Raw genomic sequence first — 21,744 nt, 5'->3', positions numbered from 1 at the left:
AGCCAAGTGGGCTTTGCCCCGGGGGGCTCTCGGAGACAGTATCTCCCCGTGGACTTGGGAGCCCAGGTGAGGAGGAGCGTGCACAGGCAGTTGGTGTGTGCTTTTACCACACGTGAGGCTGTTAGAGAAGGAGCATCTGGACTGTCTGAGCGACGGTGAGGGAGGGGTCAGAGGTGACGTCCATTGGAGAGAAGGCCTGTTCGTGAGCAGTAGGTCTGCAGAGGGGTGTGGGAGGCCTGGGAGCCATACGCAGTGACCGAGGGGCTCGTGAAGGTGTGGAGGTCCACACGTGCACCCTAGGAAGCGACGCACAGGCTCGCACGGACCCGAGTCCCCCCACGTGCTGCACAGGGATCTAGCAGGAGGGACACGTGTTCAGTGAGATGAAGAGATCTAGTGCGAGGAGATGGGAAGCAGATGCGAGAGTTGACCCGGCGGGACGCTTTGGCACTGAAGGATTCGACCAGTGTCCCTGGGCCCTTTTCTCAAGCGTGCATGTGATCTGTCTCTACACTTCTCAGGGGGAGTTGCCCTGGTAGGCGTGCCGTCTGCGGGGAAGGAAGGAACACCTGGGTTTCCCCCGAGGAGCGGAGGCGTTTGGGAGTCCTGGAATCTGTGCGTCCGGTGGGGCGCCCGAGGCTGGAGGACCGCTCAGGACGGTAAGCTTTCCTGTGCCCAGCCCGTTGATGGGGTCTTTAGGGTTTCGCAGGCCTGCCCGGTCCTACTTCTCCGCAGGCCACCCGTGGCACGCCCGGGTGCACCGCTCGAGCAGACTGTGTGTTGCTACTGCTCGGTGGCGCGAGCCTGGGTGCTCCAGGGCGCCGGAGGCGTCTGAGGCCATCGGCTCGCCCACTGCCCAGCGTGCGCTGCCCACCGTCCAGCGGCCTCGAGTGTGCTTGGATCGATGATGACTCCCCCATAAAAACATTCCTTGGAAAAGCTGAACAAAATGAGTGAAAACTCACTACCGTCGTTCTCATCGGAACTGAGGTCCAGCACGTTGCCTGGAGCGGGGACTGCAGGAGTGAGGGACAGCTCCACTGGTCCACATGTGCTGCAGCTGCCGGGCCTTCAGCAGCGCAGGGTCTCCCATCTTGTGGGCGAGAGGGACATTCCCCCAGTTGGATGTGTGAGGGCACGGGAGGAGAGTCGGTCCCTGGCTGAATGGCCCCTGTCCGGTGAGGCGGTGGTCCTGAATGGAGGCGTGCGTGCGGTAGCAGTGGGGAGTGTGCAGGAGGCCTAGGCTTGGTGAGCCGATAGGGCGGGCGTGTTTTGCCCCGGTGGACCTTACGACGGGGCCCCTCGCGGCCTGTGTCTGAGGGCAGGAGACGGCCCTGCTTTCGCTGATGAGGACCCGAGGCCGGGGCCTCAGGCACCCGTGGGAGTTGCTTTTGTGATTGGTGAGGAGAGGTGAGTGGCAGTGGTGATGGGGTCGAAGGAATAGAGGTTGGGGGACGCGGCTGGCGGCCGCTCTCCGTGTCCCCTGCACCCAGAATGGGGCCATGAGGATTTCCACCACCTCCTCCCGTGCCCCCTGCCCTGAGGTCCAGATATGCAGGTGGCCGACGGCCTCGGCGGGAAGGGAAAGCCAAGGGTAGGGTCAGCGCGTGCATGCACACGCGTGCGTGTCGTGGATCGTCTCCTCTGTGCAGCTTCCGTCCTGGCTTCTCTGTCCTCGGAGTTGTCCGGGCAGCGATAGGTGTCCGAGAGGGGACTGCGTGGAGAGGTTTCAACGTGGGGGAGCACGGTGCTCCCGCACAGGACCTTGTCATGCCCAGGATTCTTCCTCGCGGAGCAGGGCGCTCCATGGTGGGCGGTCGTAGCCGTGCCTCGCCGAGGGCCCGTGAAGTGCCTTTGCGGGCCAGACTCTCGGGCTCCACCTGGCCTTGGCCCCTGTGCCTGTGGGTCCACAGTCGCCCCTCCCAGGGTCCATGCATGGAGGGTGGCAGTTGCGATCCACTGGCACGGGTGTCTCTCACTGGGCCCGCCCACGCCCATGTTCATCCTCGGAGAGCGGTTGGCACAGCGCAGGCACCTCCAGTGCAGTGTCATGGAAGGCGTCCCGGAGAGAGCTTCTCCGGTCCGTGGATGCGTGGGCATGTCCTAGTGCTTCAGGTGTGACCTGTTGGGGTCCCCTTTGAGTTTGGGTGGTTATGCCGCTGTCGCTCTCCTAGCCCGCTGTCGTTGGTAGTGTGGCACTTTGGGGATGAAAGGTTGGATTTCGTGGGGTGGGCTCAGGGAAGGTTGAGACGATGGGCCCCTGTCGTCCTCCAGCTGAGGTAGAAGACGTGCACGTTGTCGTTGAGGTCGTGTCTCGGGAGTGTTGGGTTGCTGGCATGGGGGTGAGGATTGGGTCAGCTTTGCTGTGTGACTGACCACCACTTTGCACAGGGGCAAGTGCTGAGAAGGCCTACGGGTGCGAGTGTGCCCTGAGTGCTGCAGGGTGAGGGACGTGGGTCGTCCTTGAAGACGACCCAGTCCGTTTGGTCTTTCTGTCGGCTGAGCGAGGGCCCGCGGAGGTAGCTGACTGGAGGACGCCGGTGGTGTGAAGAAGCCTGAGCCCCAGGGGTGGTCCGGCTCTGCCCTTGAGGCCGTGTCCCCGAGAGACGTGCACACGGGCTGTTGTAGCGGTGGTTTGTGCAGCTGTGGGTGGTTGGTTGTCAGCCAAGTGGGCTTTGCCCCGGGGGGCTCTCGGAGACAGTATCTCCCCGTGGACTTGGGAGCCCAGGTGAGGAGGAGCGTGCACAGGCAGTTGGTGTGTGCTTTTACCACACGTGAGGCTGTTAGAGAAGGAGCATCTGGACTGTCTGAGCGACGGTGAGGGAGGGGTCAGAGGTGACGTCCATTGGAGAGAAGGCCTGTTCGTGAGCAGTAGGTCTGCAGAGGGGTGTGGGGGGCCTGGGAGCCATACGCAGTGACCGAGGGGCTCGTGAAGGTGTGGAGGTCCACACGTGCACCCTAGGAAGCGACGCACAGGCTCGCACGGACCCGAGTCCCCCCACGTGCTGCACAGGGATCTAGCAGGAGGGACACGTGTTCAGTGAGATGAAGAGATCTAGTGCGAGGAGATGGGAAGCAGATGCGAGAGTTGACCCGGCGGGACGCTTTGGCACTGAAGGATTCGACCAGTGTCCCTGGGCCCTTTTCTCAAGCGTGCATGTGATCTGTCTCTACACTTCTCAGGGGGAGTTGCCCTGGTAGGCGTGCCGTCTGCGGGGAAGGAAGGAACACCTGGGTTTCCCCCGAGGAGCGGAGGGTTTGGGAGTCCTGGAATCTGTGCGTCCGGTGGGGCGCCCGAGGCTGGAGGACCGCTCAGGACGGTAAGCTTTCCTGTGCCCAGCCCGTTGATGGGGTCTTTAGGGTTTCGCAGGCCTGCCCGGTCCTACTTCTCCGCAGGCCACCCGTGGCACGCCCGGGTGCACCGCTCGAGCAGACTGTGTGTTGCTACTGCTCGGTGGCGCGAGCCTGGGTGCTCCAGGGCGCCGGAGGCATCTGAGGCCATCGGCTCGCCCACTGCCCAGCGTGCGCTGCCCACCGTCCAGCGGCCTCGAGTGTGCTTGGATCGATGATGACTCCCCCATAAAAACATTCCTTGGAAAAGCTGAACAAAATGAGTGAAAACTCACTACCGTCGTTCTCATCGGAACTGAGGTCCAGCACGTTGCCTGGAGCGGGGACTGCAGGAGTGAGGGACAGCTCCACTGGTCCACATGTGCTGCAGCTGCCGGGCCTTCAGCAGCGCAGGGTCTCCCATCTTGTGGGCGAGAGGGACATTCCCCCAGTTGGATGTGTGAGGGCACGGGAGGAGAGTCGGTCCCTGGCTGAATGGCCCCTGTCCGGTGAGGCGGTGGTCCTGAATGGAGGCGTGCGTGCGGTAGCAGTGGGGAGTGTGCAGGAGGCCTAGGCTTGGTGAGCCGATAGGGCGGGCGTGTTTTGCCCCGGTGGACCTTACGACGGGGCCCCTCGCGGCCTGTGTCTGAGGGCAGGAGACGGCCCTGCTTTCGCTGATGAGGACCCGAGGCCGGGGCCTCAGGCACCCGTGGGAGTTGCTTTTGTGATTGGTGAGGAGAGGTGAGTGGCAGTGGTGATGGGGTCGAAGGAATAGAGGTTGGGGGACGCGGCTGGCGGCCGCTCTCCGTGTCCCCTGCACCCAGAATGGGGCCATGAGGATTTCCACCACCTCCTCCCGTGCCCCCTGCCCTGAGGTCCAGATATGCAGGTGGCCGACGGCCTCGGCGGGAAGGGAAAGCCAAGGGTAGGGTCAGCGCGTGCATGCACACGCGTGCGTGTCGTGGATCGTCTCCTCTGTGCAGCTTCCGTCCTGGCTTCTCTGTCCTCGGAGTTGTCCGGGCAGCGATAGGTGTCCGAGAGGGGACTGCGAGGAGAGGTTTCAACGTGGGGGAGCACGGTGCTCCCGCACAGGACCTTGTCATGCCCAGGATTCTTCCTCGCGGAGCAGGGCGCTCCATGGTGGGCGGTCGTAGCCGTGCCTCGCCGAGGGCCCGTGAAGTGCCTTTGCGGGCCAGACTCTCGGGCTCCACCTGGCCTTGGCCCCTGTGCCTGTGGGTCCACAGTCGCCCCTCCCAGGGTCCATGCATGGAGGGTGGCAGTTGCGATCCACTGGCACGGGTGTCTCTCACTGGGCCCGCCCACGCCCATGTTCATCCTCGGAGAGCGGTTGGCACAGCGCAGGCACCTCCAGTGCAGTGTCATGGAAGGCGTCCCGGAGAGAGCTTCTCCGGTCCGTGGATGCGTGGGCATGTCCTAGTGCTTCAGGTGTGACCTGTTGGGGTCCCCTTTGAGTTTGGGTGGTTATGCCGCTGTCGCTCTCCTAGCCCGCTGTCGTTGGTAGTGTGGCACTTTGGGGATGAAAGGTTGGATTTCGTGGGGTGGGCTCAGGGAAGGTTGAGACGATGGGCCCCTGTCGTCCTCCAGCTGAGGTAGAAGACGTGCACGTTGTCGTTGAGGTCGTGTCTCGGGAGTGTTGGGTTGCTGGCATGGGGGTGAGGATTGGGTCAGCTGTGCTGTGTGACTGACCACCACTTTGCACAGGGGCAAGTGCTGAGAAGGCCTACGGGTGCGAGTGTGCCCTGAGTGCTGCAGGGTGAGGGACGTGGGTCGTCCTTGAAGACGACCCAGTCCGTTTGGTCTTTCTGTCGGCTGAGCGAGGGCCCGCGGAGGTAGCTGACCGGAGGACGCCGGTGGTGTGAAGAAGCCTGAGCCCCAGGGGTGGTCCGGCTCTGCCCTTGAGGCCGTGTCCCCGAGAGACGTGCACACGGGCTGTTGTAGCGGTGGTTTGTGCAGCTGTGGGTGGTTGGTTGTCAGCCAAGTGGGCTTTGCCCCGGGGGGCTCTCGGAGACAGTATCTCCCCGTGGACTTGGGAGCCCAGGTGAGGAGGAGCATGCACAGGCAGTTGGTGTGTGCTTTTACCACACGTGAGGCTGTTAGAGAAGGAGCATCTGGACTGTCTGAGCGACGGTGAGGGAGGGGTCAGAGGTGACGTCCATTGGAGAGAAGGCCTGTTCGTGAGCAGTAGGTCTGCAGAGGGGTGTGGGAGGCCTGGGAGCCATACGCAGTGACCGAGGGGCTCGTGAAGGTGTGGAGGTCCACACGTGCACCCTAGGAAGCGACGCACAGGCTCGCACGGACCCGAGTCCCCCCACGTGCTGCACAGGGATCTAGCAGGAGGGACACGTGTTCAGTGAGATGAAGAGATCTAGTGCGAGGAGATGGGAAGCAGATGCGAGAGTTGACCCGGCGGGACGCTTTGGCACTGAAGGATTCGACCAGTGTCCCTGGGCCCTTTTCTCAAGCGTGCATGTGATCTGTCTCTACACTTCTCAGGGGGAGTTGCCCTGGTAGGCGTGCCGTCTGCGGGGAAGGAAGGAACACCTGGGTTTCCCCCGAGGAGCGGAGGCGTTTGGGAGTCCTGGAATCTGTGCGTCCGGTGGGGCGCCCGAGGCTGGAGGACCGCTCAGGACGGTAAGCTTTCCTGTGCCCAGCCCGTTGATGGGGTCTTTAGGGTTTCGCAGGCCTGCCCGGTCCTACTTCTCCGCAGGCCACCCGTGGCACGCCCGGGTGCACCGCTCGAGCAGACTGTGTGTTGCTGCTGCTCGGTGGCGCGAGCCTGGGTGCTCCAGGGCGCCGGAGGCGTCTGAGGCCATCGGCTCGCCCACTGCCCAGCGTGCGCTGCCCACCGTCCAGCGGCCTCGAGTGTGCTTGGATCGATGATGACTCCCCCATAAAAACATTCCTTGGAAAAGCTGAACAAAATGAGTGAAAACTCACTACCGTCGTTCTCATCGGAACTGAGGTCCAGCACGTTGCCTGGAGCGGGGACTGCAGGAGTGAGGGACAGCTCCACTGGTTCACATGTGCTGCAGCTGCCGGGCCTTCAGCAGCGCAGGGTCTCCCATCTTGTGGGCGAGAGGTACATTCCCCCAGTTGGATGTGTGAGGGCACGGGAGGAGAGTCGGTCCCTGGCTGAATGGCCCCTGTCCGGTGAGGCGGTGGTCCTGAATGGAGGCGTGCGTGCGGTAGCAGTGGGGAGTGTGCAGGAGGCCTAGGCTTGGTGAGCCGATAGGGCGGGCGTGTTTTGCCCCGGTGGACCTTACGACGGGGCCCCTCGCGGCCTGTGTCTGAGGGCAGGAGACGGCCCTGCTTTCGTTGATGAGGACCCGAGGCCGGGGCCTCAGGCACCCGTGGGAGTTGCTTTTGTGATTGGTGAGGAGAGGTGAGTGGCAGTGGTGATGGGGTCGAAGGAATAGAGGTTGGGGGACGCGGCTGGCGGCCGCTCTCCGTGTCCCCTGCACCCAGAATGGGGCCATGAGGATTTCCACCACCTCCTCCCGTGCCCCCTGCCCTGAGGTCCAGATATGCAGGTGGCCGACGGCCTCGGCGGGAAGGGAAAGCCAAGGGTAGGGTCAGCGCGTGCATGCACACGCGTGCGTGTCGTGGATCGTCTCCTCTGTGCAGCTTCCGTCCTGGCTTCTCTGTCCTCGGAGTTGTCCGGGCAGCGATAGGTGTCCGAGAGGGGACTGCGTGGAGAGGTTTCAACATGGGGGAGCACGGTGCTCCCGCTCAGGACCTTGTCATGCCCAGGATTCTTCCTCGCGGAGCAGGGCGCTCCATGGTGGGCGGTCGTAGCCGTGCCTCGCCGAGGGCCCGTGAAGTGCCTTTGCGGGCCAGACTCTCGGGCTCCACCTGGCCTTGGCCCCTGTGCCTGTGGGTCCACAGTCGCCCCTCCCAGGGTCCATGCATGGAGGGTGGCAGTTGCGATCCACTGGCACGGGTGTCTCTCACTGGGCCCGCCCACGGCCATGTTCATCCTCGGAGAGCGGTTGGCACAGCGCAGGCACCTCCAGTGCAGTGTCATGGAAGGCGTCCCGGAGAGAGCTTCTCCGGTCCGTGGATGCGTGGGCATGTCCTAGTGCTTCAGGTGTGACCTGTTGGGGTCCCCTTTGAGTTTGGGTGGTTATGCCGCTGTCGCTCTCCTAGCCCGCTGTCGTTGGTAGTGTGGCACTTTGGGGATGAAAGGTTGGATTTCGTGGGGTGGGCTCAGGGAAGGTTGAGACGATGGGCCCCTGTCGTCCTCCAGCTGAGGTAGAAGACGTGCACGTTGTCGTTGAGGTCGTGTCTCGGGAGTGTTGGGTTGCTGGCATGGGGGTGAGGATTGGGTCAGCTGTGCTGTGTGACTGACCACCACTTTGCACAGGGGCAAGTGCTGAGAAGGCCTACGGGTGCGAGTGTGCCCTGAGTGCTGCAGGGTGAGGGACGTGGGTCGTCCTTGAAGACGACCCAGTCCGTTTGGTCTTTCTGTCGGCTGAGCGAGGGCCCGCGGAGGTAGCTGACCGGAGGACGCCGGTGGTGTGAAGAAGCCTGAGCCCCAGGGGTGGTCCGGCTCTGCCCTTGAGGCCGTGTCCCCGAGAGACGTGCACACGGGCTGTTGTAGCGGTGGTTTGTGCAGCTGTGGGTGGTTGGTTGTCAGCCAAGTGGGCTTTGCCCCGGGGGGCTCTCGGAGACAGTATCTCCCCGTGGACTTGGGAGCCCAGGTGAGGAGGAGCGTGCACAGGCAGTTGGTGTGTGCTTTTACCACACGTGAGGCTGTTAGAGAAGGAGCATCTGGACTGTCTGAGCGACGGTGAGGGAGGGGTCAGAGGTGACGTCCATTGGAGAGAAGGCCTGTTCGTGAGCAGTAGGTCTGCAGAGGGGTGTGGGAGGCCTGGGAGCCATACGCAGTGACCGAGGGGCTCGTGAAGGTGTGGAGGTCCACACGTGCACCCTAGGAAGCGACGCACAGGCTCGCACGGACCCGAGTCCCCCCACGTGCTGCACAGGGATCTAGCAGGAGGGACACGTGTTCAGTGAGATGAAGAGATCTAGTGCGAGGAGATGGGAAGCAGATGCGAGAGTTGACCCGGCGGGACGCTTTGGCACTGAAGGATTCGACCAGTGTCCCTGGGCCCTTTTCTCAAGCGTGCATGTGATCTGTCTCTACACTTCTCAGGGGGAGTTGCCCTGGTAGGCGTGCCGTCTGCGGGGAAGGAAGGAACACCTGGGTTTCCCCCGAGGAGCGGAGGCGTTTGGGAGTCCTGGAATCTGTGCGTCCGGTGGGGCGCCCGAGGCTGGAGGACCGCTCAGGACGGTAAGCTTTCCTGTGCCCAGCCCGTTGATGGGGTCTTTAGGGTTTCGCAGGCCTGCCCGGTCCTACTTCTCCGCAGGCCACCCGTGGCACGCCCGGGTGCACCGCTCGAGCAGACTGTGTGTTGCTGCTGCTCGGTGGCGCGAGCCTGGGTGCTCCAGGGCGCCGGAGGCGTCTGAGGCCATCGGCTCGCCCACTGCCCAGCGTGCGCTGCCCACCGTCCAGCGGCCTCGAGTGTGCTTGGATCGATGATGACTCCCCCATAAAAACATTCCTTGGAAAAGCTGAACAAAATGAGTGAAAACTCACTACCGTCGTTCTCATCGGAACTGAGGTCCAGCACGTTGCCTGGAGCGGGGACTGCAGGAGTGAGGGACAGCTCCACTGGTTCACATGTGCTGCAGCTGCCGGGCCTTCAGCAGCGCAGGGTCTCCCATCTTGTGGGCGAGAGGGACATTCCCCCAGTTGGATGTGTGAGGGCACGGGAGGAGAGTCGGTCCCTGGCTGAATGGCCCCTGTCCGGTGAGGCGGTGGTCCTGAATGGAGGCGTGCGTGCGGTAGCAGTGGGGAGTGTGCAGGAGGCCTAGGCCTGGTGAGCCGATAGGGCGGGCGTGTTTTGCCCCGGTGGACCTTACGACGGGGCCCCTCGCGGCCTGTGTCTGAGGGCAGGAGACGGCCCTGCTTTCGCTGATGAGGACCCGAGGCCGGGGCCTCAGGCACCCGTGGGAGTTGCTTTTGTGATTGGTGAGGAGAGGTGAGTGGCAGTGGTGATGGGGTCGAAGGAATAGAGGTTGGGGGACGCGGCTGGCGGCCGCTCTCCGTGTCCCCTGCACCCAGAATGGGGCCATGAGGATTTCCACCACCTCCTCCCGTGCCCCCTGCCCTGAGGTCCAGATATGCAGGTGGCCGACGGCCTCGGCGGGAAGGGAAAGCCAAGGGTAGGGTCAGCGCGTGCATGCACACGCGTGCGTGTCGTGGATCGTCTCCTCTGTGCAGCTTCCGTCCTGGCTTCTCTGTCCTCGGAGTTGTCCGGGCAGCGATAGGTGTCCGAGAGGGGACTGCGAGGAGAGGTTTCAACGTGGGGGAGCACGGTGCTCCCGCACAGGACCTTGTCATGCCCAGGATTCTTCCTCGCGGAGCAGGGCGCTCCATGGTGGGCGGTCGTAGCCGTGCCTCGCCGAGGGCCCGTGAAGTGCCTTTGCGGGCCAGACTCTCGGGCTCCACCTGGCCTTGGCCCCTGTGCCTGTGGGTCCACAGTCGCCCCTCCCAGGGTCCATGCATGGAGGGTGGCAGTTGCGATCCACTGGCACGGGTGTCTCTCACTGGGCCCGCCCACGGCCATGTTCATCCTCGGAGAGCGGTTGGCACAGCGCAGGCACCTCCAGTGCAGTGTCATGGAAGGCGTCCCGGAGAGAGCTTCTCCGGTCCGTGGATGCGTGGGCATGTCCTAGTGCTTCAGGTGTGACCTGTTGGGGTCCCCTTTGAGTTTGGGTGGTTATGCCGCTGTCGCTCTCCTAGCCCGCTGTCGTTGGTAGTGTGGCACTTTGGGGAAGAAAGGTTGGATTTCGTGGGGTGGGCTCAGGGAAGGTTGAGACGATGGGCCCCTGTCGTCCTCCAGCTGAGGTAGAAGACGTGCACGTTGTCGTTGAGGTCGTGTCTCGGGAGTGTTGGGTTGCTGGCATGGGGGTGAGGATTGGGTCAGCTGTGCTGTGTGACTGACCACCACTTTGCACAGGGGCAAGTGCTGAGAAGGCCTACGGGTGCGAGTGTGCCCTGAGTGCTGCAGGGTGAGGGACGTGGGTCGTCCTTGAAGACGACCCAGTCCGTTTGGTCTTTCTGTCGGCTGAGCGAGGGCCCGCGGAGGTAGCTGACCGGAGGACGCCGGTGGTGTGAAGAAGCCTGAGCCCCAGGGGTGGTCCGGCTCTGCCCTTGAGGCCGTGTCCCCGAGAGACGTGCACACGGGCTGTTGTAGCGGTGGTTTGTGCAGCTGTGGGTGGTTGGTTGTCAGCCAAGTGGGCTTTGCCCTGGGGGGCTCTCGGAGACAGTATCTCCCCGTGGACTTGGGAGCCCAGGTGAGGAGGAGCGTGCACAGGCAGTTGGTGTGTGCTTTTACCACACGTGAGGCTGTTAGAGAAGGAGCATCTGGACTGTCTGAGCGACGGTGAGGGAGGGGTCAGAGGTGACGTCCATTGGAGAGAAGGCCTGTTCGTGAGCAGTAGGTCTGCAGAGGGGTGTGGGAGGCCTGGGAGCCATACGCAGTGACCGAGGGGCTCGTGAAGGTGTGGAGGTCCACACGTGCACCCTAGGAAGCGACGCACAGGCTCGCACAGACCCGAGTCCCCCCACGTGCTGCACAGGGATCTAGCAGGAGGGACACGTGTTCAGTGAGATGAAGAGATCTAGTGCGAGGAGATGGGAAGCAGATGCGAGAGTTGACCCGGCGGGACGCTTTGGCACTGAAGGATTCGACCAGTGTCCCTGGGCCCTTTTCTCAAGCGTGCATGTGATCTGTCTCTACACTTCTCAGGGGGAGTTGCCCTGGTAGGCGTGCCGTCTGCGGGGAAGGAAGGAACACCTGGGTTTCCCCCGAGGAGCGGAGGCGTTTGGGAGTCCTGGAATCTGTGCGTCCGGTGGGGCGCCCGAGGCTGGAGGACCGCTCAGGACGGTAAGCTTTCCTGTGCCCAGCCCGTTGATGAGGTCTTTAGGGTTTCGCAGGCCTGCCCGGTCCTACTTCTCCGCAGGCCACCCGTGGCACGCCCGGGTGCACCGCTCGAGCAGACTGTGTGTTGCTGCTGCTCGGTGGCGCGAGCCTGGGTGCTCCAGGGCGCCGGAGGCGTCTGAGGCCATCGGCTCGCCCACTGCACAGCGTGCGCTGCCCACCGTCCAGCGGCCTCGAGTGTGCTTGGATCGATGATGACTCCCCCATAAAAACATTCCTTGGAAAAGCTGAACAAAATGAGTGAAAACTCACTACCGTCGTTCTCATCGGAACTGAGGTCCAGCACGTTGCCTGGAGCGGGGACTGCAGGAGTGAGGGACAGCTCCACTGGTTCACATGTGCTGCAGCTGCCGGGCCTTCAGCAGCGCAGGGTCTCCCATCTTGTGGGCGAGAGGGACATTCCCCCAGTTGGATGTGTGAGGGCACGGGAGGAGAGTCGGTCCCTGGCTGAATGGCCCCTGTCCGGTGAGGCGGTGGTCCTGAATGGAGGCGTGCGTGCGGTAGCAGTGGGGAGTGTGCAGGAGGCCTAGGCCTGGTGAGCCGATAGGGCGGGCGTGTTTTGCCCCGGTGGACCTTACGACGGGGCCCCTCGCGGCCTGTGTCTGAGGGCAGGAGACGGCCCTGCTTTCGCTGATGAGGACCCGAGGCCGGGGCCTCAGGCACCCGTGGGAGTTGCTTTTGTGATTGGTGAGGAGAGGTGAGTGGCAGTGGTGATGGGGTCGAAGGAATAGAGGTTGGGGGACGCGGCTGGCGGCCGCTCTCCGTGTCCCCTGCACCCAGAATGGGGCCATGAGGATTTCCACCACCTCCTCCCGTGCCCCCTGCCCTGAGGTCCAGATATGCAGGTGGCCGACGGCCTCGGCGGGAAGGGAAAGCCAAGGGTAGGGTCAGCGCGTGCATGCACACGCGTGCGTGTCGTGGATCGTCTCATCTGTGCAGCTTCCGTCCTGGCTTCTCTGTCCTCGGAGTTGTCCGGGCAGCGATAGGTGTCCGAGAGGGGACTGCGTGGAGAGGTTTCAACGTGGGGGAGCACGGTGCTCCCGCACAGGACCTTGTCATGCCCAGGATTCTTCCTCGCGGAGCAGGGCGCTCCATGGTGGGCGGTCGTAGCCGTGCCTCGCCGAGGGCCCGTGAAGTGCCTTTGCAGGCCAGATTCTCGGGCTCCACCTGGCCTTGGCCCCTGTGCCTGTGGGTCCACAGTCGCCCCTCCCAGGGTCCATGCATGGAGGGTGGCAGTTGCGATCCACTGGCACGGGTGTCTCTCACTGGGCCCGCCCACGGCCATGTTCATCCTCGGAGAGCGGTTGGCACAGCGCAGGCACCTCCAGTGCAGTGTCATGGAAGGCGTCCCGGAGAGAGCTTCTCCGGTCCGTGGATGCGTGGGCATGTCCTAGTGCTTCAGGTGTGACCTGTTGGGGTCCCCTTTGAGTTTGGGTGGTTATGCCGCTGTCGCTCTCCTAGCCCGCTGTCGTTGGTAGTGTGGCACTTTGGGGAAGAAAGGTTGGATTTCGTGGGGTGGGCTCAGGGAAGGTTGAGACGATGGGCCCCTGTCGTCCTCCAGCTGAGGTAGAAGACGTGCACGTTGTCGTTGAGGTCGTGTCTCGGGAGTGTTGGGTTGCTGGCATGGGGGTGAGGATTGGGTCAGCTGTGCTGTGTGACTGACCACCACTTTGCACAGGGGCAAGTGCTGAGAAGGCCTACGGGTGCGAGTGTGCCCTGAGTGCTGCAGGGTGAGGGACGTGGGTCGTCCTTGAAGACGACCCAGTCCGTTTGGTCTTTCTGTCGGCTGAGCGAGGGCCCGCGGAGGTAGCTGACCGGAGGACGCCGGTGGTGTGAAGAAGCCTGAGCCCCAGGGGTGGTCCGGCTCTGCCCTTGAGGCCGTGTCCCCGAGAGACGTGCACACGGGCTGTTGTAGTGGTGGTTTGTGCAGCTGTGGGTGGTTGGTTGTCAGCCAAGTGGGCTTTGCCCCGGGGGGCTCTCGGAGACAGTATCTCCCCGTGGACTTGGGAGCCCAGGTGAGGAGGAGCGTGCACAGGCAGTTGGTGTGTGCTTTTACCACACGTGAGGCTGTTAGAGAAGGAGCATCTGGACTGTCTGAGCGACGGTGAGGGAGGGGTCAGAGGTGACGTCCATTGGAGAGAAGGCCTGTTCGTGAGCAGTAGGTCTGCAGAGGGGTGTGGGAGGCCTGGGAGCCATACGCAGTGACCGAGGGGCTCGTGAAGGTGTGGAGGTCCACACGTGCACCCTAGGAAGCGACGCACAGGCTCGCACGGACCCGAGTCCCCCCACGTGCTGCACAGGGATCTAGCAGGAGGGACACGTGTTCAGTGAGATGAAGAGATCTAGTGCGAGGAGATGGGAAGCAGATGCGAGAGTTGACCCGGCGGGACGCTTTGGCACTGAAGGATTCGACCAGTGTCCCTGGGCCCTTTTCTCAAGCGTGCATGTGATCTGTCTCTACACTTCTCAGGGGGAGTTGCCCTGGTAGGCGTGCCGTCTGCGGGGAAGGAAGGAACACCTGGGTTTCCCCCGAGGAGCGGAGGCGTTTGGGAGTCCTGGAATCTGTGCGTCCGGTGGGGCGCCCGAGGCTGGAGGACCGCTCAGGACGGTAAGCTTTCCTGTGCCCAGCCCGTTGATGGGGTCTTTAGGGTTTCGCAGGCCTGCCCGGTCCTACTTCTCCGCAGGCCACCCGTGGCACGCCCGGGTGCACCGCTCGAGCAGACTGTGTGTTGCTGCTGCTCGGTGGCGCGAGCCTGGGTGCTCCAGGGCGCCGGAGGCGTCTGAGGCCATCGGCTCGCCCACTGCCCAGCGTGCGCTGCCCACCGTCCAGCGGCCTCGAGTGTGCTTGGATCGATGATGACTCCCCCATAAAAACATTCCTTGGAAAAGCTGAACAAAATGAGTGAAAACTCACTACCGTCGTTCTCATCGGAACTGAGGTCCAGCACGTTGCCTGGAGCGGGGACTGCAGGAGTGAGGGACAGCTCCACTGGTTCACATGTGCTGCAGCTGCCGGGCCTTCAGCAGCGCAGGGTCTCCCATCTTGTGGGCGAGAGGGACATTGCCCCAGTTGGATGTGTGAGGGCACGGGAGGAGAGTCGGTCCCTGGCTGAATGGCCCCTGTCCGGTGAGGCGGTGGTCCTGAATGGAGGCCTGCGTGCGGTAGCAGTGGGGAGTGTGCAGGAGGCCTAGGCTTGGTGAGCCGATAGGGCGGGCGTGTTTTGCCCCGGTGGACCTTACGACGGGGCCCCTCGCGGCCTGTGTCTGAGGGCAGGAGACGGCCCTGCTTTCGCTGATGAGGACCCGAGGCCGGGGCCTCAGGCACCCGTGGGAGTTGCTTTTGTGATTGGTGAGGAGAGGTGAGTGGCAGTGGTGATGGGGTCGAAGGAATAGAGGTTGGGGGACGCGGCTGGCGGCCGCTCTCCGTGTCCCCTGCACCCAGAATGGGGCCATGAGGATTTCCACCACCTCCTCCCGTGCCCCCTGCCCTGAGGTCCAGATATGCAGGTGGCCGACGGCCTCGGCGGGAAGGGAAAGCCAAGGGTAGGGTCAGCGCGTGCATGCACACGCGTGCGTGTCGTGGATCGTCTCCTCTGTGCAGCTTCCGTCCTGGCTTCTCTGTCCTCGGAGTTGTCCGGGCAGCGATAGGTGTCCGAGAGGGGACTGCGTGGAGAGGTTTCAACGTGGGGGAGCACGGTGCTCCCGCACAGGACCTTGTCATGCCCAGGATTCTTCCTCGCGGAGCAGGGCGCTCCATGGTGGGCGGTCGTAGCCGTGCCTCGCCGAGGGCCCGTGAAGTGCCTTTGCGGGCCAGATTCTCGGGCTCCACCTGGCCTTGGCCCCTGTGCCTGTGGGTCCACAGTCGCCCCTCCCAGGGTCCATGCATGGAGGGTGGCAGTTGCGATCCACTGGCACGGGTGTCTCTCACTGGGCCCGCCCACGGCCATGTTCATCCTCGGAGAGCGGTTGGCACAGCGCAGGCACCTCCAGTGCAGTGTCATGGAAGGCGTCCCGGAGAGAGCTTCTCCGGTCCGTGGATGCGTGGGCATGTCCTAGTGCTTCAGGTGTGACCTGTTGGGGTCCCCTTTGAGTTTGGGTGGTTATGCCGCTGTCGCTCTCCTAGCCCGCTGTCGTTGGTAGTGTGGCACTTTGGGGAAGAAAGGTTGGATTTCGTGGGGTGGGCTCAGGGAAGGTTGAGACGATGGGCCCCTGTCGTCCTCCAGCTGAGGTAGAAGACGTGCACGTTGTCGTTGAGGTCGTGTCTCGGGAGTGTTGGGTTGCTGGCATGGGGGTGAGGATTGGGTCAGCTGTGCTGTGTGACTGACCACCACTTTGCACAGGGGCAAGTGCTGAGAAGGCCTACGGGTGCGAGTGTGCCCTGAGTGCTGCAGGGTGAGGGACGTGGGTCGTCCTTGAAGACGACCCAGTCCGTTTGGTCTTTCTGTCGGCTGAGCGAGGGCCCGCGGAGGTAGCTGACCGGAGGACGCCGGTGGTGTGAAGAAGCCTGAGCCCCAGGGGTGGTCCGGCTCTGCCCTTGAGGCCGTGTCCCCGAGAGACGTGCACACGGGCTGTTGTAGCGGTGGTTTGTGCAGCTGTGGGTGGTTGGTTGTCAGCCAAGTGGGCTTTGCCCCGGGGGGCTCTCGGAGACAGTATCTCCCCGTGGACTTGGGAGCCCAGGTGAGGAGGAGCGTGCACAGGCAGTTGGTGTGTGCTTTTACCACACGTGAGGCTGTTAGAGAAGGAGCATCTGGACTGTCTGAGCGACGGTGAGGGAGGGGTCAGAGGTGACGTCCATTGGAGAGAAGGCCTGTTCGTGAGCAGTAGGTCTGCAGAGGGGTGTGGGAGGCCTGGGAGCCATACGCAGTGACCGAGGGGCTCATGAAGGTGTGGAGGTCCACACGTGCACCCTAGGAAGCGACGCACAGGCTCGCACGGACCCGAGTCCCCCCACGTGCTGCACAGGGATCTAGCAGGAGGGACACGTGTTCAGTGAGATGAAGAGATCTAGTGCGAGGAGATGGGAAGCAGATGCGAGAGTTGACCCGGCGGGACGCTTTGGCACTGAAGGATTCGACCAGTGTCCCTGGGCCCTTTTCTCAAGCGTGCATGTGATCTGTCTCTACACTTCTCAGGGGGAGTTGCCCTGGTAGGCGTGCCGTCTGCGGGGAAGGAAGGAACACCTGGGTTTCCCCCGAGGAGCGGAGGCGTTTGGGAGTCCTGGAATCTGTGCGTCCGGTGGGGCGCCCGAGGCTGGAGGACCGCTCAGGACGGTAAGCTTTCCTGTGCCCAGCCCGTTGATGGGGTCTTTAGGGTTTCGCAGGCCTGCCCGGTCCTACTTCTCCGCAGGCCACCCGTGGCACGCCCGGGTGCACCGCTCGAGCAGACTGTGTGTTGCTGCTGCTCGGTGGCGCGAGCCTGGGTGCTCCAGGGCGCCGGAGGCGTCTGAGGCCATCGGCTCGCCCACTGCCCAGCGTGCGCTGCCCACCGTCCAGCGGCCTCGAGTGTGCTTGGATCGATGATGACTCCCCCATAAAAACATTCCTTGGAAAAGCTGAACAAAATGAGTGAAAACTCACTACCGTCGTTCTCATCGGAACTGAGGTCCAGCACGTTGCCTGGAGCGGGGACTGCAGGAGTGAGGGACAGCTCCACTGGTTCACATGTGCTGCAGCTGCCGGGCCTTCAGCAGCGCAGGGTCTCCCATCTTGTGGGCGAGAGGGACATTGCCCCAGTTGGATGTGTGAGGGCACGGGAGGAGAGTCGGTCCCTGGCTGAATGGCCCCTGTCCGGTGAGGCGGTGGTCCTGAATGGAGGCCTGCGTGCGGTAGCAGTGGGGAGTGTGCAGGAGGCCTAGGCTTGGTGAGCCGATAGGGCGGGCGTGTTTTGCCCCGGTGGACCTTACGACGGGGCCCCTCGCGGCCTGTGTCTGAGGGCAGGAGACGGCCCTGCTTTCGCTGATGAGGACCCGAGGCCGGGGCCTCAGGCACCCGTGGGAGTTGCTTTTGTGATTGGTGAGGAGAGGTGAGTGGCAGTGGTGATGGGGTCGAAGGAATAGAGGTTGGGGGACGCGGCTGGCGGCCGCTCTCCGTGTCCCCTGCACCCAGAATGGGGCCATGAGGATTTCCACCACCTCCTCCCGTGCCCCCTGCCCTGAGGTCCAGATATGCAGGTGGCCGACGGCCTCGGCGGGAAGGGAAAGCCAAGGGTAGGGTCAGCGCGTGCATGCACACGCGTGCGTGTCGTGGATCGTCTCCTCTGTGCAGCTTCCGTCCTGGCTTCTCTGTCCTCGGAGTTGTCCGGGCAGCGATAGGTGTCCGAGAGGGGACTGCGTGGAGAGGTTTCAACGTGGGGGAGCACGGTGCTCCCGCACAGGACCTTGTCATGCCCAGGATTCTTCCTCGCGGAGCAGGGCGCTCCATGGTGGGCGGTCGTAGCCGTGCCTCGCCGAGGGCCCGTGAAGTGCCTTTGCGGGCCAGATTCTCGGGCTCCACCTGGCCTTGGCCCCTGTGCCTGTGGGTCCACAGTCGCCCCTCCCAGGGTCCATGCATGGAGGGTGGCAGTTGCGATCCACTGGCACGGGTGTCTCTCACTGGGCCCGCCCACGGCCATGTTCATCCTCGGAGAGCGGTTGGCACAGCGCAGGCACCTCCAGTGCAGTGTCATGGAAGGCGTCCCGGAGAGAGCTTCTCCGGTCCGTGGATGCGTGGGCATGTCCTAGTGCTTCAGGTGTGACCTGTTGGGGTCCCCTTTGAGTTTGGGTGGTTATGCCGCTGTCGCTCTCCTAGCCCGCTGTCGTTGGTAGTGTGGCACTTTGGGGAAGAAAGGTTGGATTTCGTGGGGTGGGCTCAGGGAAGGTTGAGACGATGGGCCCCTGTCGTCCTCCAGCTGAGGTAGAAGACGTGCACGTTGTCGTTGAGGTCGTGTCTCGGGAGTGTTGGGTTGCTGGCATGGGGGTGAGGATTGGGTCAGCTGTGCTGTGTGACTGACCACCACTTTGCACAGGGGCAAGTGCTGAGAAGGCCTACGGGTGCGAGTGTGCCCTGAGTGCTGCAGGGTGAGGGACGTGGGTCGTCCTTGAAGACGACCCAGTCCGTTTGGTCTTTCTGTCGGCTGAGCGAGGGCCCGCGGAGGTAGCTGACCGGAGGACGCCGGTGGTGTGAAGAAGCCTGAGCCCCAGGGGTGGTCCGGCTCTGCCCTTGAGGCCGTGTCCCCGAGAGACGTGCACACGGGCTGTTGTAGCGGTGGTTTGTGCAGCTGTGGGTGGTTGGTTGTCAGCCAAGTGGGCTTTGCCCCGGGGGGCTCTCGGAGACAGTATCTCCCCGTGGACTTGGGAGCCCAGGTGAGGAGGAGCGTGCACAGGCAGTTGGTGTGTGCTTTTACCACACGTGAGGCTGTTAGAGAAGGAGCATCTGGACTGTCTGAGCGACGGTGAGGGAGGGGTCAGAGGTGACGTCCATTGGAGAGAAGGCCTGTTCGTGAGCAGTAGGTCTGCAGAGGGGTGTGGGAGGCCTGGGAGCCATACGCAGTGACCGAGGGGCTCGTGAAGGTGTGGAGGTCCACACGTGCACCCTAGGAAGCGACGCACAGGCTCGCACGGACCCGAGTCCCCCCACGTGCTGCACAGGGATCTAGCAGGAGGGACACGTGTTCAGTGAGATGAAGAGATCTAGTGCGAGGAGATGGGAAGCAGATGCGAGAGTTGACCCGGCGGGACGCTTTGGCACTGAAGGATTCGACCAGTGTCCCTGGGCCCTTTTCTCAAGCGTGCATGTGATCTGTCTCTACACTTCTCAGGGGGAGTTGCCCTGGTAGGCGTGCCGTCTGCGGGGAAGGAAGGAACACCTGGGTTTCCCCCGAGGAGCGGAGGCGTTTGGGAGTCCTGGAATCTGTGCGTCCGGTGGGGCGCCCGAGGCTGGAGGACCGCTCAGGACGGTAAGCTTTCCTGTGCCCAGCCCGTTGATGGGGTCTTTAGGGTTTCGCAGGCCTGCCCGGTCCTACTTCTCCGCAGGCCACCCGTGGCACGCCCGGGTGCACCGCTCGAGCAGACTGTGTGTTGCTGCTGCTCGGTGGCGCGAGCCTGGGTGCTCCAGGGCGCCGGAGGCGTCTGAGGCCATCGGCTCGCCCACTGCCCAGCGTGCGCTGCCCACCGTCCAGCGGCCTCGAGTGTGCTTGGATCGATGATGACTCCCCCATAAAAACATTCCTTGGAAAAGCTGAACAAAATGAGTGAAAACTCACTACCGTCGTTCTCATCGGAACTGAGGTCCAGCACGTTGCCTGGAGCGGGGACTGCAGGAGTGAGGGACAGCTCCACTGGTTCACATGTGCTGCAGCTGCCGGGCCTTCAGCAGCGCAGGGTCTCCCATCTTGTGGGCGAGAGGGACATTGCCCCAGTTGGATGTGTGAGGGCACGGGAGGAGAGTCGGTCCCTGGCTGAATGGCCCCTGTCCGGTGAGGCGGTGGTCCTGAATGGAGGCCTGCGTGCGGTAGCAGTGGGGAGTGTGCAGGAGGCCTAGGCTTGGTGAGCCGATAGGGCGGGCGTGTTTTGCCCCGGTGGACCTTACGACGGGGCCCCTCGCGGCCTGTGTCTGAGGGCAGGAGACGGCCCTGCTTTCGCTGATGAGGACCCGAGGCCGGGGCCTCAGGCACCCGTGGGAGTTGCTTTTGTGATTGGTGAGGAGAGGTGAGTGGCAGTGGTGATGGGGTCGAAGGAATAGAGGTTGGGGGACGCGGCTGGCGGCCGCTCTCCGTGTCCCCTGCACCCAGAATGGGGCCATGAGGATTTCCACCACCTCCTCCCGTGCCCCCTGCCCTGAGGTCCAGATATGCAGGTGGCCGACGGCCTCGGCGGGAAGGGAAAGCCAAGGGTAGGGTCAGCGCGTGCATGCACACGCGTGCGTGTCGTGGATCGTCTCCTCTGTGCAGCTTCCGTCCTGGCTTCTCTGTCCTCGGAGTTGTCCGGGCAGCGATAGGTGTCCGAGAGGGGACTGCGTGGAGAGGTTTCAACGTGGGGGAGCACGGTGCTCCCGCACAGGACCTTGTCATGCCCAGGATTCTTCCTCGCGGAGCAGGGCGCTCCATGGTGGGCGGTCGTAGCCGTGCCTCGCCGAGGGCCCGTGAAGTGCCTTTGCGGGCCAGATTCTCGGGCTCCACCTGGCCTTGGCCCCTGTGCCTGTGGGTCCACAGTCGCCCCTCCCAGGGTCCATGCATGGAGGGTGGCAGTTGCGATCCACTGGCACGGGTGTCTCTCACTGGGCCCGCCCACGGCCATGTTCATCCTCGGAGAGCGGTTGGCACAGCGCAGGCACCTCCAGTGCAGTGTCATGGAAGGCGTCCCGGAGAGAGCTTCTCCGGTCCGTGGATGCGTGGGCATGTCCTAGTGCTTCAGGTGTGACCTGTTGGGGTCCCCTTTGAGTTTGGGTGGTTATGCCGCTGTCGCTCTCCTAGCCCGCTGTCGTTGGTAGTGTGGCACTTTGGGGAAGAAAGGTTGGATTTCGTGGGGTGGGCTCAGGGAAGGTTGAGACGATGGGCCCCTGTCGTCCTCCAGCTGAGGTAGAAGACGTGCACGTTGTCGTTGAGGTCGTGTCTCGGGAGTGTTGGGTTGCTGGCATGGGGGTGAGGATTGGGTCAGCTGTGCTGTGTGACTGACCACCACTTTGCACAGGGGCAAGTGCTGAGAAGGCCTACGGGTGCGAGTGTGCCCTGAGTGCTGCAGGGTGAGGGACGTGGGTCGTCCTTGAAGACGACCCAGTCCGTTTGGTCTTTCTGTCGGCTGAGCGAGGGCCCGCGGAGGTAGCTGACCGGAGGACGCCGGTGGTGTGAAGAAGCCTGAGCCCCAGGGGTGGTCCGGCTCTGCCCTTGAGGCCGTGTCCCCGAGAGACGTGCACACGGGCTGTTGTAGCGGTGGTTTGTGCAGCTGTGGGTGGTTGGTTGTCAGCCAAGTGGGCTTTGCCCCGGGGGGCTCTCGGAGACAGTATCTCCCCGTGGACTTGGGAGCCCAGGTGAGGAGGAGCGTGCACAGGCAGTTGGTGTGTGCTTTTACCACACGTGAGGCTGTTAGAGAAGGAGCATCTGGACTGTCTGAGCGACGGTGAGGGAGGGGTCAGAGGTGACGTCCATTGGAGAGAAGGCCTGTTCGTGAGCAGTAGGTCTGCAGAGGGGTGTGGGAGGCCTGGGAGCCATACGCAGTGACCGAGGGGCTCGTGAAGGTGTGGAGGTCCACACGTGCACCCTAGGAAGCGACGCACAGGCTCGCACGGACCCGAGTCCCCCCACGTGCTGCACAGGGATCTAGCAGGAGGGACACGTGTTCAGTGAGATGAAGAGATCTAGTGCGAGGAGATGGGAAGCAGATGCGAGAGTTGACCCGGCGGGACGCTTTGGC

General features: G+C 63.4%; 8 non-coding genes across 8 annotated transcripts; all 8 read left to right on the top strand.

The window, feature by feature from the left end:
• The first annotated feature begins 898 nt into the window (after positions 1–898).
• LOC134374266 (small nucleolar RNA SNORD116) lies at positions 899–994 on the top strand. Its single transcript, XR_010023134.1, has one exon. It is a non-coding gene; the product is annotated as a small nucleolar RNA SNORD116 (small nucleolar RNA).
• A 2,565-nt stretch (positions 995–3,559) lies between these two features.
• On the top strand, positions 3,560–3,655 carry LOC134374265 (small nucleolar RNA SNORD116). The gene has a single exon (XR_010023133.1). It is a non-coding gene; the product is annotated as a small nucleolar RNA SNORD116 (small nucleolar RNA).
• Positions 3,656–6,221: 2,566 nt separating this feature from the next.
• Positions 6,222–6,317, top strand: LOC134374264 (small nucleolar RNA SNORD116). The gene has a single exon (XR_010023132.1). It is a non-coding gene; the product is annotated as a small nucleolar RNA SNORD116 (small nucleolar RNA).
• Positions 6,318–8,883: 2,566 nt separating this feature from the next.
• LOC134374263 (small nucleolar RNA SNORD116) lies at positions 8,884–8,979 on the top strand. Its single transcript, XR_010023131.1, has one exon. It is a non-coding gene; the product is annotated as a small nucleolar RNA SNORD116 (small nucleolar RNA).
• Positions 8,980–11,545: 2,566 nt separating this feature from the next.
• Positions 11,546–11,641, top strand: LOC134374262 (small nucleolar RNA SNORD116). Its single transcript, XR_010023130.1, has one exon. It is a non-coding gene; the product is annotated as a small nucleolar RNA SNORD116 (small nucleolar RNA).
• Positions 11,642–14,207: 2,566 nt separating this feature from the next.
• LOC134374261 (small nucleolar RNA SNORD116) lies at positions 14,208–14,303 on the top strand. The gene has a single exon (XR_010023129.1). It is a non-coding gene; the product is annotated as a small nucleolar RNA SNORD116 (small nucleolar RNA).
• A 2,566-nt stretch (positions 14,304–16,869) lies between these two features.
• On the top strand, positions 16,870–16,965 carry LOC134374260 (small nucleolar RNA SNORD116). Its single transcript, XR_010023128.1, has one exon. It is a non-coding gene; the product is annotated as a small nucleolar RNA SNORD116 (small nucleolar RNA).
• A 2,566-nt stretch (positions 16,966–19,531) lies between these two features.
• LOC134374259 (small nucleolar RNA SNORD116) lies at positions 19,532–19,627 on the top strand. The gene has a single exon (XR_010023127.1). It is a non-coding gene; the product is annotated as a small nucleolar RNA SNORD116 (small nucleolar RNA).
• Positions 19,628–21,744: the final 2,117 nt, after the last annotated feature.

The sequence above is a fragment of the Cynocephalus volans genome, chromosome 3 (assembly GCF_027409185.1).
Source record: "Cynocephalus volans isolate mCynVol1 chromosome 3, mCynVol1.pri, whole genome shotgun sequence".
NCBI lineage: Eukaryota > Metazoa > Chordata > Mammalia > Dermoptera > Cynocephalidae > Cynocephalus > Cynocephalus volans.
Note: the sequence above shows the minus strand (reverse complement) of the source record. Positions and strands in the feature narration are given on the sequence as shown.